The sequence below is a fragment of the Rousettus aegyptiacus genome, unplaced genomic scaffold (assembly GCF_014176215.1).
Source record: "Rousettus aegyptiacus isolate mRouAeg1 unplaced genomic scaffold, mRouAeg1.p scaffold_m13_p_2, whole genome shotgun sequence".
Lineage (NCBI taxonomy): Eukaryota > Metazoa > Chordata > Mammalia > Chiroptera > Pteropodidae > Rousettus > Rousettus aegyptiacus.
The window spans coordinates 65,146,489-65,159,986 of NW_023416295.1; the positions used below are offsets into that span (position 1 = coordinate 65,146,489).

Here is a 13,498-nt window from a genome sequence, read left to right on the forward strand (position 1 = left end):
AACTTCTGAAATCTTACATGATAAAGAAATACCTCAAACAGAAATGCTTAAGTTAGAATCTTTACTTTAATTGAATTACCTTTAGATTATCTAAGAAAATTATTTGGGAACATAGACTTAATAATCTCATTAACTATTCAGATTGTTCTTAAAAGCAAGATTTGTTATAAGCTTTCCTTTCTGAAGTATAATAGATGATACAGAAAACTTCCTTAGCATTTAAAAATATTTCCAAACTCCATGGATCATAATGCATTGACATAACACTTACAGGATAAGAGTCAAGAAAAGTATACAGGATGGATGTATATTTACTTAAGATGTACATAAAAGTTATTTGATTAATAAAATAGAATTTTTAAAAATTATATTTTCTTCCTAAAAGCTAATGATATACAAATCACCTCTGGTTAACTGGGTCAAAAAAGTATTTTAATTCAGTAGCTGCTTTAAAGAACAACTATATAATAATTTAGGCATCTAGGGGATCCAATAAGTTGTCCATTCTTACACTAAAAATATACAACTTTAGTACTAAAAAAAAAAAAGAGTACATTAAACTTAATCCTATTATGAAAATAATGCAAAATCGAGGGTCCAGAAGGTACTAGGCAATATAAACTCCCCTTTGCTTACAGGTTTTCCACTATCAACAGTTACATAAAAATTTTCATACTAAATATTTATTGGGTCACGAATTGTTGGAATCTCCAAACTTCATGTAGTAAAATGCTAAATTTAACTCCATGAAAGATAAAGGAAGTTTAATATGTAGAACCCCTAAGTGTCATTTTTGCCATACAAAGCCTACTTTATGTATATTTTACTTCAAGATGCACATGGGTCTGCATCTATGTTCCTTATAAAGGACTGGGTTTTTTGTTTTCCTGTCCTTGAAAACTTTTAGAAATTTCCATCACTCTATCAATAAGCTACTGGGGCCATGATTTTATTAATGTTTATCAGAGTACTTACTGACTGATAAAACTCTTTATTGAGACTGTTTTGAGTTAGAACATGTCATGAATTTACTGTGACAGAGTATTTTGCCGCTATATAATAAAATGCTGTTCTGTCAGTAATAGGTTTCCTCATTTCTAACATGGGGACAATGTTACAAAGTTCATGGGGCCACTTAAGAACTGACTGGGATAGATATGTTTATCACAGTGCTAGGCACTTATAATAAATGCTAACTATAATTATCACTAAAATGAAAAATTAAGCATGAATGTGAAAGAGATCAGAATTGACCCTCAGAATTCTATTTGCCTTCACAAGATACTGTACCAGAAGGGGATCCCCTCCTTTTAAATTGTGAATCAGTATTATTCTAAAAGATATACTTTAGGAGGGCAAAGAAAAAACAGGAAATCTTTCTCTCTAACATACTTTAAATTATATATGAAAGCCATGACAGGAACCAAGATAGTATTCTTTGTTTTTGAAATATCCATTGACTAAGAAACTTCCAAGTCATTTTACTAAAGTTATAGAAACAATATCACACAATAAAGATTAAAAATTGCAACTAATTTAGAACTAGAACTGGGAAGTTTCTTATGAGAATCTTGGAGGAATATATCTAGTACACATTAAAAATTTCAAAACTCCTAGGGTATACTATAATTATTCCATGATAATTAAATCATACTGTCAGCCCAAAATATAGTAGAAAATAAGTAAATGCTCAAAATGATAATGTACAATGATTTCCAATGAACCATGAAAGATAACCTGTTATATGAGATAGAAAAAAAAAGTTACTTTTAAGAAAAAAAGTTAAGTTGGGAAAGTTTTTTCTTTTTTGATAATAATTTATTAAGAGATACTTTAATGAACGGTGTTGGTCATCTTTAAATAAAAATATAAAGCAATAAGATACTAGCAATGATAGCCACATAGACTATTTTCATGACCTAAAATTAGTGAATTATATACAGAATAGAAATCCCCAGAATACAGTATTAAGTGGAAAAGTTTTTTATATTTTTCTATTTTAATAAAATACAGCAATATCATTGTTAAACATGCATTTTTCCACCTAACAGTATCCATTTAGTTATCATAAAATTTATTTAAGTAAAAACATCAAAATAAAGATATGACCAATACACTTTTGGAATACAATTAAGATATCTCTTCACATTAACTGTAGGGACCATCCTTGTTTCTCAGATGCCTAGCACAGTGCCTGACAGACAGTAGATACTAAATAGTTGTTTAATGAATAACTAAGTACAATCTGTTTTGCACATACAATCAAAATCCAGACAAGTTTGCAAAGGTACATAAGTTGGACATAGGCTTTCTGGCTGACTTCATGGGGTCCCACTGATGACTAGGAGTAAATCTTCATATCCATAGAAAACTGGAAAGTTGATAATTGTCTGGGTAAGGACCAAAAAAACAAAGTCAGGGAAACATGTCACCTAAGTAACAGTTGCTTTATAGAGCTGGTAAAAGCTGCCCAATCATTCTGACAATCTATTGCACCAGTCACTCAGTGAAATGAAATTGAAGTGTATCCTGAACATTTGCTAGTATATTTTTAATTGGAATTTTTTTATCATCTCTTATTTAAAATAAATCACTTTTGTCAAATTGTGAATGAGAGGGACTATGTTTTTACTTATTAAGAGTATTATATTGTTAAGAGGATTTAACAATATCATATGGCTATTAGAAAAAGTGAGAACTACAGTAAAGATAAAAAAAAAAAATTCATGGTAGTGAAGAAAACTGGAGCAAGGAGGAAAGAAGAAAGGAGGAAAGGAATCCCACATATGAGAATAAAGAAATTCAAATATGCTCAACTCTAATATCAATTACAACAACCAGTAGGGCCTACTGTGCACCAGACACTGTGCTGTGAGGGATATAAAGACTAACGAAATAAAATTAGCCTTAAGTAATTCATAGGTCAAGACTACAGTAAATATTTACAATACAATATGCATTCTTCTTATATACATGGGTCCTTAATACAAGAGTATCAAGAATATTTACTAATTAGCAAGAAATATGGTGGCGGGGGTGGGGGGGATAAGCATTGAGAGGAAGCTGAAATATTCCAAAATAGTAGTACTCTACCTTTTTTAAAAAAATCAACTACAAATTATTAAATTATAAATGGGCAAAATTATGGCTTTAAAGCATTTACCTTAATATTCCTGGAAGAATATGCCTCCATATAAAACTATTAAGTGCTATACACAGAACTGTGCATGATTGTTTAATTTCTGACAAAGGAAAATGAGGTAGTACAGTAGAATGAATGTTAAGAGACCTGAGTTCTCTGGTCCCTATTCTGCCCACTTATAGGCCTTGGAACCTTGAGTAAATTCCTCAAGGTCTTGATCTTGAGTTGGATAAAGTGACCTCCAAGATATTACCTTGGTGAAAATTATAATCCTAAAATATATCCTAATGCTTAAAAAAATATAACTCATAATAAAAATAAATGGTTTTCTAAATGTAAATCATTATGCAGTCTAAGGAAGTATGGAATCTTCCAACCATACTGGGTAACCGTGGGGGTGGTGGCATAAGGAATGTTTTCAAAGGAAAACAGAAACAAAGTAAAGGTATGATCAAGACTATAAATTTTCACTCAGTTGAGCAACTACTACTTCAATTATCTACATAATTACCTTTCCTTAAAATTGATTTCTTCACTAAGTCTACTTACTATCTCTTATGTTAAAGTTGCTGAGGTAGTGAGGGAAGAAATCCTAGGTGGATCTGGAATAGTAGTATTAATGTTAGGAGAAAAACTTGAACTTGGCACAAATTTCTGCTAAAGTGCACCATTTACATCTCAGAGAAGGGTCAGAAACTGTTCAAATTTATAACAGAAAGGAGAGAAATAAGACCATATTGTTTACTGCTACATAGCTTCTTTTTTCCTGGGTATAAGTGTCTACTTTTGCACACAGTTGATAATTACAATTTTACAGAACAAGTTTCTACATATGCAATGCTTTTCTGCCACTAAAATATAACTATGCTATGTTTTAGCTTTAACATCAAGAAAATTAAAAAAAATAAAAGTATTATCATGTCTTTATTATATTTATATCAAATATCTTCCTAGATTTTTCTTCAATCCTTTCTAGTTGATCAAATTGCTGTTTTCATATTACCAGTCTGATCACAAAATTGCTGCTTTACAGAAGAATATTTTTTGCTGACATAAATTATGGGATCAGAAATACCAATGCAGTAACAAAAAAGGGTGTGAGAGAGACAGAGAGAGAGGAGTGTGTGTTTGTGTGTGTGTGTGTGTGAATGTGTGCATTCATCTTCAAGGAAAGAATAAAGAAATATATGCATGAAGTAAATACCACCTCCAATGTAAACCCTAATAAAAGGCCTACATCAGAAACATACTTCCTAGCATTTGTGAAATAAAATGCAGCACTGAATTTGAAAGCCATTCACTAAGAACATACCATGTAAAAATGGAGAATAGTGATTTTTATCAAGATTGTTATTCTGTAAAGATAAATCTATATTTATCTTTCAATTTGTCTAACTACAATAATATACTAACTCCACCTTCGTGATTTTTTGAGTCATGAAAACATATCTTAGAAATCTGTCTCTTTTCAATACAGTGAGCAATTTGGTTCAGTACCCCAAGAGATGAAAAACCTGTCTCAATTTATAACATTAAATAAATAATTCAGTTAAAAATAAAAGTGGTACCAATCCAGCAAACTATTGATGGAGAGGTCTGGCCATCCATGAAGACAGAACATAAAGTTTTCAATGGGGATTACTTGTTCAGACAAGTTACAAAGATTAGAAAAAATATCGAGATTAATTATAAAATAGCTAATATTTTCATTTTATGGAAAATATTAGGAACGTATGTGGGGAGAGACAATACAAGTGGTATTTAAACTTTACGCTTTTTAAGCTTTGAACTTTATTTGCTGATATGTGAAACCAATATTTAACAACAACAAAAAAAGCGATAATACTAGTCAAAACCTAACCAAAGGCCTCCATCAACTAAAAATTTGAAATTTTCGATGCAAGTCAGACAAAACGAAAAAAATAAAATTAAACCCAGAAGGCAAAAACCAATCAAGTCTGTTCCAACACTGAAGTCAATATCCAAATCACATACAGAACCAAAAAGGGGAAAACACTCAGGTCTACAAATGGATAAGCAGTTCCAATACAATCCAGATCCCGACATTTTCCCACTCAGAAACAAATGCAGTGGAGCTTTTCCTGGGGAAATAGGAAAAAAGCTCTCCGAATAATTTTTTTTTTAAGTGACATCTAGAAAGTGTGCCTCTTTCTGTCTCTTTCCCTGGCGCCTCATTGGAGGAAGGAGGGGGTTGTTTTTGTATTCTCCCCCACTGGAGCAAGACACAATCAGATGTTAGCTGGAGGAGAGAAACCACTTTTGACAACAGCAAATAAAAATAAAAGTGCCCTTCCTCATCTGACAGGATGGACACCCACCTCACACACCCCTCCCCACTCCAACCCCTCCTTCACTCGCCCCCCGCCCCCCCAGCACCACCCCCTCCTCACCCCGGAGCTCCACTGCGTATGTGGTTTGGTGCTACTGTTGCCCCGGAGTTAAAGTCAGAGCCAGAGGAAGGCAATGAAGCCCCCACAGACACACTTACCTTTCCTGCCCCCCACTTTTGAGTGCCTTCCCTGGAGCTGTGGAGGATGACACAAAGGGTAATAAAGGGGGGGAGTGGAAGGAGGAGGAGGCGAAGGAGGAGGAGAGCTGGGGAAGTGGCTGCTCCTGGGTGTAGTGAGATGTCTCCAGCCAGGGCCAAGCAGCAGCAGTAGCAGCAGCAGCAGCAGCAGCAACAGCAGCAGAGAAGGGTCTGTGTTGCTAAGAGGCTTTTGGTTTCTTTCTCTTCTCTCACGGCCAAAGAGGAGGAGGGTGGAGGGGGCTCGGGAGGGAGGCTACTGGAGGGATGAGGGGGTAGGAGTCGTGGATGGGGGTTTTCGAAGAAGAAGAAACTCCTTCTCCTTCTCTCTCAGGCTCAATCCCTCTCTCTAGTCTCAGGGCTGGAGGGTGGGGGAAGGAACTCAGCCGCCTTCCCCCCACCCCCCTCAATTCAAGGTTGAAGTGGGGTAAAATTAGTGTCCTGTCCCTTTAAAAATAGAAATAAAAGGTCCCCCCCCTCTGCCACTGCCTCTCTCTTCATCATCAGCTGCTGCTGCTGCTGGGGTCTCTCTGCTTGGGGGGGAGGGGGGGTTCGGGTAGAAGAGACGGGAGGCACTCACTGCGCATGTCCCTCTCTGACGGGAGGCTGGTTGGTTGAAGGCAGGAGGAGGGGGAGGGGAGGAAATGAAATGGTTTCCCAGAATGCGCCGAGGCGCTCGCGACCCGGAAGACATTGTAGCAGGGGGTAGAGGGGCGGGGGCGGGGAGTCGGAGGAAGTTGCTACTCTTCAACACTCTCAGCCCCCTCCTCCCTCGTAAGAGAAAGTGGAGGAACAGAAGTGGGCGTGGACAGAGGCGAAAGGCGGTCACGTGTTGGGGCGGGAGGGGCGGTGCGTGCGCAGGGCATGCCGGGAGTAGTGGTGTGTTGTTGGCTGCTGCTGGTGAAGCTGGTCGGACTGCGGGGCGAGAGAAGCCTGTGAAGCTAGTCTTGCGATCGCTAGATCCCGGCTCTGCCCTGGTAAGGGCAGCCTTTTCTGAGAGGTAACATGGGGTTGGCAGGCTTCAGGACGAAGAGTATAGGCACTAGTGGCGAACGGCTAATCTAAAGGGGGAGGACGGAAGGGTTTGGAGACTGGAAATGAGAGAAGGGGGGCAGGCTTGTCTAGGCCAGGCAGGCCAGAAACCAGGCGGGCTCCTGTCTCGTGGCCTCTCTTCGAGCCTGCCGACGAATCCCCGACGAGTGCAGGGAGTCCTGGTGAAACTAGATCTGTGGCGGGATGGCGACTACACTCGGTGGTGGTGAGGTACTGGAGTAAGAGGGAGACGGTATCTCTGGAGTCTCTGCAGATGACTCTGGTGACTGCTTCAGCTCAGAGCAGAGGACCTGTCAAGGCAGGAAGACACGCTCCATGTGTGAATTTGACAACTTCTAGAATTAGATGGATTGTTTATATTGGCTGTTACGACCGTCAGTCCTTAACTTCACTACCCCTGGAAATCTGGAGTGGCTTTGGGGAGCGAGCAAGCTGGGAAGTCTTGAGTGGAATTTCCCTCCATGTCTTGTGTTGTTGCTGCAACTAAACGCCAGTGCCTGTTCTCAGAAAGGGATATGAGATTGTATAGTCCTTGATACTGAGTGTTAGAGTTGATGGAGAAGGAACATCATCAAAGTTTTCCCTTTCTATAGTGTAGAAGAGAGATTTTTAAATGGTTATTTTGTTCTAGGTTTCTGGTTGATATTCTAGGATTAAAAGCCTTTGGTTTCTCAATTAAATGCTCTTTTTGCTGGAAAGAATGTTTATCTTATAAATCAATTCAACATATTTAAGAAAAGATTTATGAATTTATCTTAAAGCGTTTTAGTAAAATAGCACTGCTTTTTTACATTCTATTCATACAGTATTAACTAAAGTCATTCCAATGTTTAAGTTGTCATTTTTTCTAAAGGTACTTTGAAAGATTATCACCCATGTATGGTTCTAGTAAGACCAAGAATCTAAAATTCCTCGTGTCTGTTGTGTCGGTATTATTTAATTCTGTAATTGGTCCTGAGGGTACACTATCATTAATAAAAATACCACTATTTTCTACGCTTCTCTTACATGTTTTGGCAGTGGATCCTATTTACATGTGTCATTGCCTGTTGCTTACTACTGTGTGGGTGCAGTAATCTTGTCAAATATAAACAAGGCTCCTGTACCTTAAATTTCAGTTTATATTGATACCAAATGTGTACCACTTTGTAACAACAACAACAAAAAATTATAGCAATTAAAGTGCCTTAGATAACAATTTTAAAATATTTTTGTATGGTAAAATACTAAGTTTGCAAAAAAGTGCACAAATCAGATATGCAGTATAATGAATAAGTTTCACAGTGAACACACTGTAATCACCACCAAAATCAAGAACTAGAACATTGGTGGCACTGAAGACATACTCCTCCCTCCATTCCTGATCTTTCCTTTCTCCTCACTACTCCCAGAAATTTACACTATTTGGATTTTTATAGTAATTATTTCCTACTTTTATTTCAACTTTATTAAACCACCTATGTTAGCATTCCTAAACAATATAGGTCAGTTTTGCTTGTATTTTACCTATATGTAAATTATGTTATTTTCTCTCATGTTGCTAATATTTAACCATGTTAATACCATTAGCTTTAGTTCATGTATAGTAATGTCTATAGTGTTGTGTTATTAGTGTTTTTACTAACAAACCACAATTAACTGGTCTAATATTAATGTACATTTAAATTGTGTCCAATTTTTAGCAATTATGAATTATGAACAATGCTACTATGAAAGATCTGAAACACGTTATTATTATGCACTAGCATGCAATTCTGTAGAGTATGGATTATGCCAAACTTTTCCAAAGAGGATATATAAATTTAATCCCCCACCGGCAGTAGATAATAGATCCCTTTTTTCTACAATCTTACCAACAGTTGCTACTTTTTGTTTTTGCCAAACTAATGAATGTAGGTAGCTTTATATTGTTTTAATTTACAGTCCCTGGTTATTAGTGCAATTGAGCAGTTTTTAAAAAATTTATTTGCTATTTGGATTTCCTTCTCTTTGAATTGTCTTTAAACCTTTTTCACAGTCTCTCTATTAGGTTTTTGAAGTTAAAGATTTGAGGAGTCTGGCAAATATTTTTGTGTGCTTAGATCATTTCTCACTTCCTGGATAACTTTATCTCCATTTTGTTTCTTACTGGTTTATATGCTATTATTGTTGTTATTTGAATGTTATTTGTAATTTTAACTCCAGCAAAAAGGTTTTATCCAGTATAGGAGCAACATCTACGTGTGTCTGTTGAACATTTAAAATATGGCTAGTGTTATTGTGGAACTGAATTTTTTGTTTTATGTAGTATTAATTTAAAATTGACAATTAATACTTGATTCATTTGTTAAAAAGCCCTTAAGTATGTTCAGAACAACTTAGGTATGTAAATTACTTTCTCAACTATAAACTCATATAAAAATAAAGATTAAGTATTTTTGATGACCATTCAGCATCTGAATTATCATGTTCTGTAAATGTCAAATACACACCAGATTTCTAAGACTTAGTAGAAAAACAATGTAAATTAATTCATCTTCCTATGATATAATAAATTAATTTCACCTTTTTAAATATGGATATTGAAAAATTTTAAATTATATATCGGTGGTATTCCTGTTGGAGAGCACAATTCTCTACTGTCAATGTTGAATACATATCCCTATATATTTACCACTGTCAGTGTTCTTTATTTCTTTTGCATCTCTGAATTTTCTTTGGTTATTTTTTTCCTTTTATTGAGTACATTCTTCTGAAGTTATCTAATACAGTGTGCTAATGGCCAATTTTCTTCATTTTTTGCTTATCTTACAGTGTCTTTGTTTCCCTTCAAAGTTGAATGTTTTGGGGATATTAAATTGTAAAATTGGGTATGGTTTTTCAGCACCTCAAAGATAATGTTCCATTGTGTTTTGGCTTTCAGTTTTGATTTTGGAAAGTCAGCTGTCACTCAATCTTGCTTCTTTGAAAGAAACCTGCTTTTAAAAATGTTTTATTTTGTTTTGTTTTTTTCTCTTAGGTTTTTTGCTCTATTTTAATAATGTTTTCATGTGGAAATCTTTTTCCTGTTTTGTGTAGCTCAGTGTCTTTTTAAGAAATATATCACCTATGTTCCTTCTTGCTGTTTTTAGCTACTTGCTAAAATTTACAATTATGAGTGTTGTTGACCTAGTATTAATAGTTTTTTACTTTTATTTTTATTTATTTATTTATGCTTTTGGTTTGTGACTAATAATTATAGTTTCTAAATTTTTTATGGGTCTGTTTCTTCTGGTTCATGATTTTTTTTTTCTTGTGTGCCTGTGTGCTGGTTGTTGTATTTGAAAATATATAGAGATAGCATATAAGTCCTAGGATAATATCTTTCTCAAGAAGTCATGTTTTTGTAGGAAAGGTGCTTCAGGATGCTACCAGTCCCGAATTAGTCATGTTCAAGACTTGGGATTTCTTCTGTTATATATATGACATAAAGAAGGGCCTCAAGTCATATAAGTCATGCGAGTTCTGTTTTACTTCCATTACTCCCTTATCCTGATGATGTTGCCCTTACAGTTGGGTGATGGTTTATGTTAGTCCCCAGGTTTGGTGGGTCCTGTGCTTTGATTTTTGCCCCATGCTTAGCAAAGCCACCGGTAGCTCATCAGCCTTCTTGTTTCTCAGCCTTTTCGTCTGAGTAGGCAAATGGCCTCAGGACAAAGTAACTGTGGGTATGGTTTCTCTGACCTCCTAGATTTTGGAATGTATTTCATACTATCTTATTTGTGTGTGTGTTTTTTTTTTTTATTGGGAAGGTTTTTTTGGTTGACTTCAGCAAGAGGACTAATCCTGTCTGCCATTACCTTATACTCTTTTATTTTTGAATTTTGAGATTTTTCTTTTTCACTTTTATTAGAATTTATTTGACGCTAAATTTACTCCCAGGCCATAAATTTAGTTTTCTTAAGTTTCTTCTGGGATATCTTTTTCTTCTTTATAACCTCTTATTGTTTAGGAACCATCTGCTCTTTTTCAGTAAGGATCATCTTAATGTGGCAGGGAGAGCTCATGTATGGGATAGTATGCCCATGAGCTCTGTAAGTTCTGCATGGCTTCTTGGTAGCTTTGTTCACCTGGATGTCTTCAGTGATCAGAGAATCTACATCTAAACTCGTAAGTTAGCATTACTATCTGCAAGTGCAGCAAAACTTCAGCACTCTTTTTTTAGGCCAGTGACCTTGTGTCCAGCCCCATTGTTTGGCCTGGGCATACCTACCAACTCCACCATTGTAAGCATGGATTGGCACACATTGCTTCTGTAAAGTGACATCCTTCAGCTGCTTGGTAGCTATTAGGATATACATACCCTTGATGGCCTGGGCAATTTCACAAATGTTCTTAAAGTGAACACGAAGTTTTGAACCTCTTGATTTGCATAATTTTGTGGGGTTTTCCAGGTCAGGTGAATAGCAAACCATTTTCGGAGGTCACCTCAGGTCGCTTACCAGAAGAGCAAATTTTGAGATTTGATTTCAAGATGTTTCTACTTCTAGGCAAAATTAAGTCATACATTAGGCTAAAAATGTTTAAATTACATTGACTTCTACAGTATAAGAAGCCAAATTAATTAAAATTTAGAAAATATTTTCATGCAGTTCTTAACAGTTTTGAATGTAAAAGAACACATGCTTTGAAGTATTCACTACTTCTACATGGCTTATTATTAAAAACCTATTTATCACAAGTTCAGTTCTCCAGAATATTGCCCATCAGAGTTGGTGCCATAGTGGACCCAATTGGTTGGGCCTTTATCTTCTTACTTTGCTCAGGCCTCAGGAAGGGTATAATATTAGACAAGGTGGCTGTTACAGCCCATATATTCCCTCTCTAGGAGTAAGCACTTTTAAAACTTGTTTTTGGCCAATTCTTTTGGTATTTACCTTCATATTTCTAAATAATATATCATTATGTCTTGAATTTCCTATTTTAGGCATTGTCTGTTGCCCAGACACCCTCACCACTCCTGCATTGTTTCACTGATATCTTAGTTTTTGGTAAATAACTGTCAGTGTCTGTATAGTTTCTCAATATTTATCATTAATTCTGTCCCAGACTATTTGCTGGTTGACAACATATTCTCTCCGTAGGTTCAGAGGTATCAATTTTTTTTTTTATCACTTTAATCGTGATTGAGAAGTTTCTCCTAGATCATTCTTTCCAGGTTAGACCAATTGCTTGATATAGTTGCCCCTCATGCAACTCTATCCTATGGTGGCGCCTCTTTTTTCTGTATCCTAGGTAATCCTTTGTTTTGAACACTCTTTCATTTTGTTTGGTCACAGCCTCCAGTAGCTGTCTGAAAGACAGATGTTTTGAGGCATTATGTATCTGTAAATGTCTGCACTTTACCCTGACAAGTCTGAATATAGAATTCTAAGTTGGAAATATTTTCTTTAGAATTGTGAAGGAATTTTCAAGGTCTGATACAAAATCTTAAACTGTTCTAATTTTCAACACTTTGCATTTCACTTATCTCTCCCAGGTGGAAGCTTCCATAGCCTTTTTGTTTGAAACTTATAGAATCTTTTTTGTTGTATCCAGTGTTCTGAAATGTTACAGTGTTATGAAGTGACTTATATGAGTCTATACGCATCCCCTTTGTTTTGCATTTCATGGGTTCTTTATGTGTGGTAACTTGTATCTTTCAGCTCACTTGTGTCTCTCAACTCTGAGAAAGTTTCTGATACTTGTCCTGTAATCTCCTTGCTTCTAACTGTTTTGTTCTGGAACAGCATATAGACATTGTATGCCTGGACCTATTTTCTTTCCTCCATTTTTCATCTTTTTCCAGTTTTATGCTTTTATACTTTCTGGGAAATTTACTTGATTTTTTAAACCTTTGAGACTTTGTGCTATTTTGTTTTTTTTTTTTTTAATTTACAGTACCATTTTTTCCACATCTTGGTATTTTTTTCTTTTTATGAATCTAATTAAAGTTTCCTTTTAAGGTCAATTTATCTCTGCTTACTCTGTTTTATCTGTTATTCTTTCTGTTAGTATATTTTACTTTCTTTTATTTTAGAGTTTTTCCTTCACTATCTTATGATCCCTAATTGTATGTTCAAATTTATATAAGAGGCATTAGATAATTATTTTACATCTCTGTGTACTTGGCTGGGGCTTGGTAGCTATTGATGGATCTCACTGGGGAAGGATTTGGATGGGCCATATGTGGGGAGGGGGGAATCCTGATGTGTACCTCTTTAGATATTTGGAAGCTTTTTCTGTTTGGCTAGTAAGAGTCCAATGAGGAGAATTTTCCACTTTTCTTCCTCTAAGTCACCAGTTTTTGGCTACCATTGGTCTGACCCCCCAGGGGATAATTAACAATGTCTAAAGACATTTGATTGTCAAAAGTGGGTTGGTACTGAAAACCAATAGATAGAAGTTGCACATGCTGTTGAACATTCTGTAATGCACAAGACAGCCACTTACAACAAAGAATTATCCATTTCAAAAATGTATATAGAGCCTATCTTAAGAAACCGTGCTCCAGGATAGAAGCCTGATTGCTAAGTGTTTCAAGAACCAGGTGAAAGCAGAGAGTTCAGGAATCTCAACATCCAATTTGCTTCTTCTGTGATGCCCTTGCCTTCTACTGTGCTTGATATTTCCCAGTGTAGAGTCCTTCTGTTACCCTCTATAGAAACTCTTATTTTCTAGTAGGGTAGAATGGAGGCTTCCATTTGATTTTAACTATTTTGGTACTGCAGGTCTTTTGAACACGGCTTTGTCAATGAATT

General features: G+C 35.8%; 1 protein-coding gene and 1 long non-coding RNA gene across 5 annotated transcripts in view; one reads left to right on the plus strand and one right to left on the minus strand.

Moving 5' to 3' along the window:
• The window catches only part of LOC107513935, a 176,588-nt gene extending 170,330 nt beyond the window's left edge, over positions 1 to 6,258 (minus strand). The window contains exon 1 of the long non-coding RNA XR_001597648.2: positions 5,652 to 6,258. This is a non-coding gene — a long non-coding RNA (uncharacterized LOC107513935). The remainder of the gene's footprint in view (positions 1 to 5,651) is intronic.
• A 285-nt stretch (positions 6,259 to 6,543) lies between these two features.
• ORC4 (origin recognition complex subunit 4) overlaps positions 6,544 to 13,498 on the plus strand; it is a 71,158-nt gene continuing 64,203 nt past the window's right edge. For 2 of the 4 annotated variants that reach the window (XM_016151147.2, XM_016151152.2), the window contains exon 1: positions 6,553 to 6,687. The gene's annotated coding sequence lies outside the window, so the exon portion shown is untranslated. Of the gene's footprint in view, positions 6,688 to 13,498 lie in introns of all 4 variants that reach the window. The other 2 variants (XM_016151153.2, XM_016151148.2) reach the window with 2 other exon arrangements.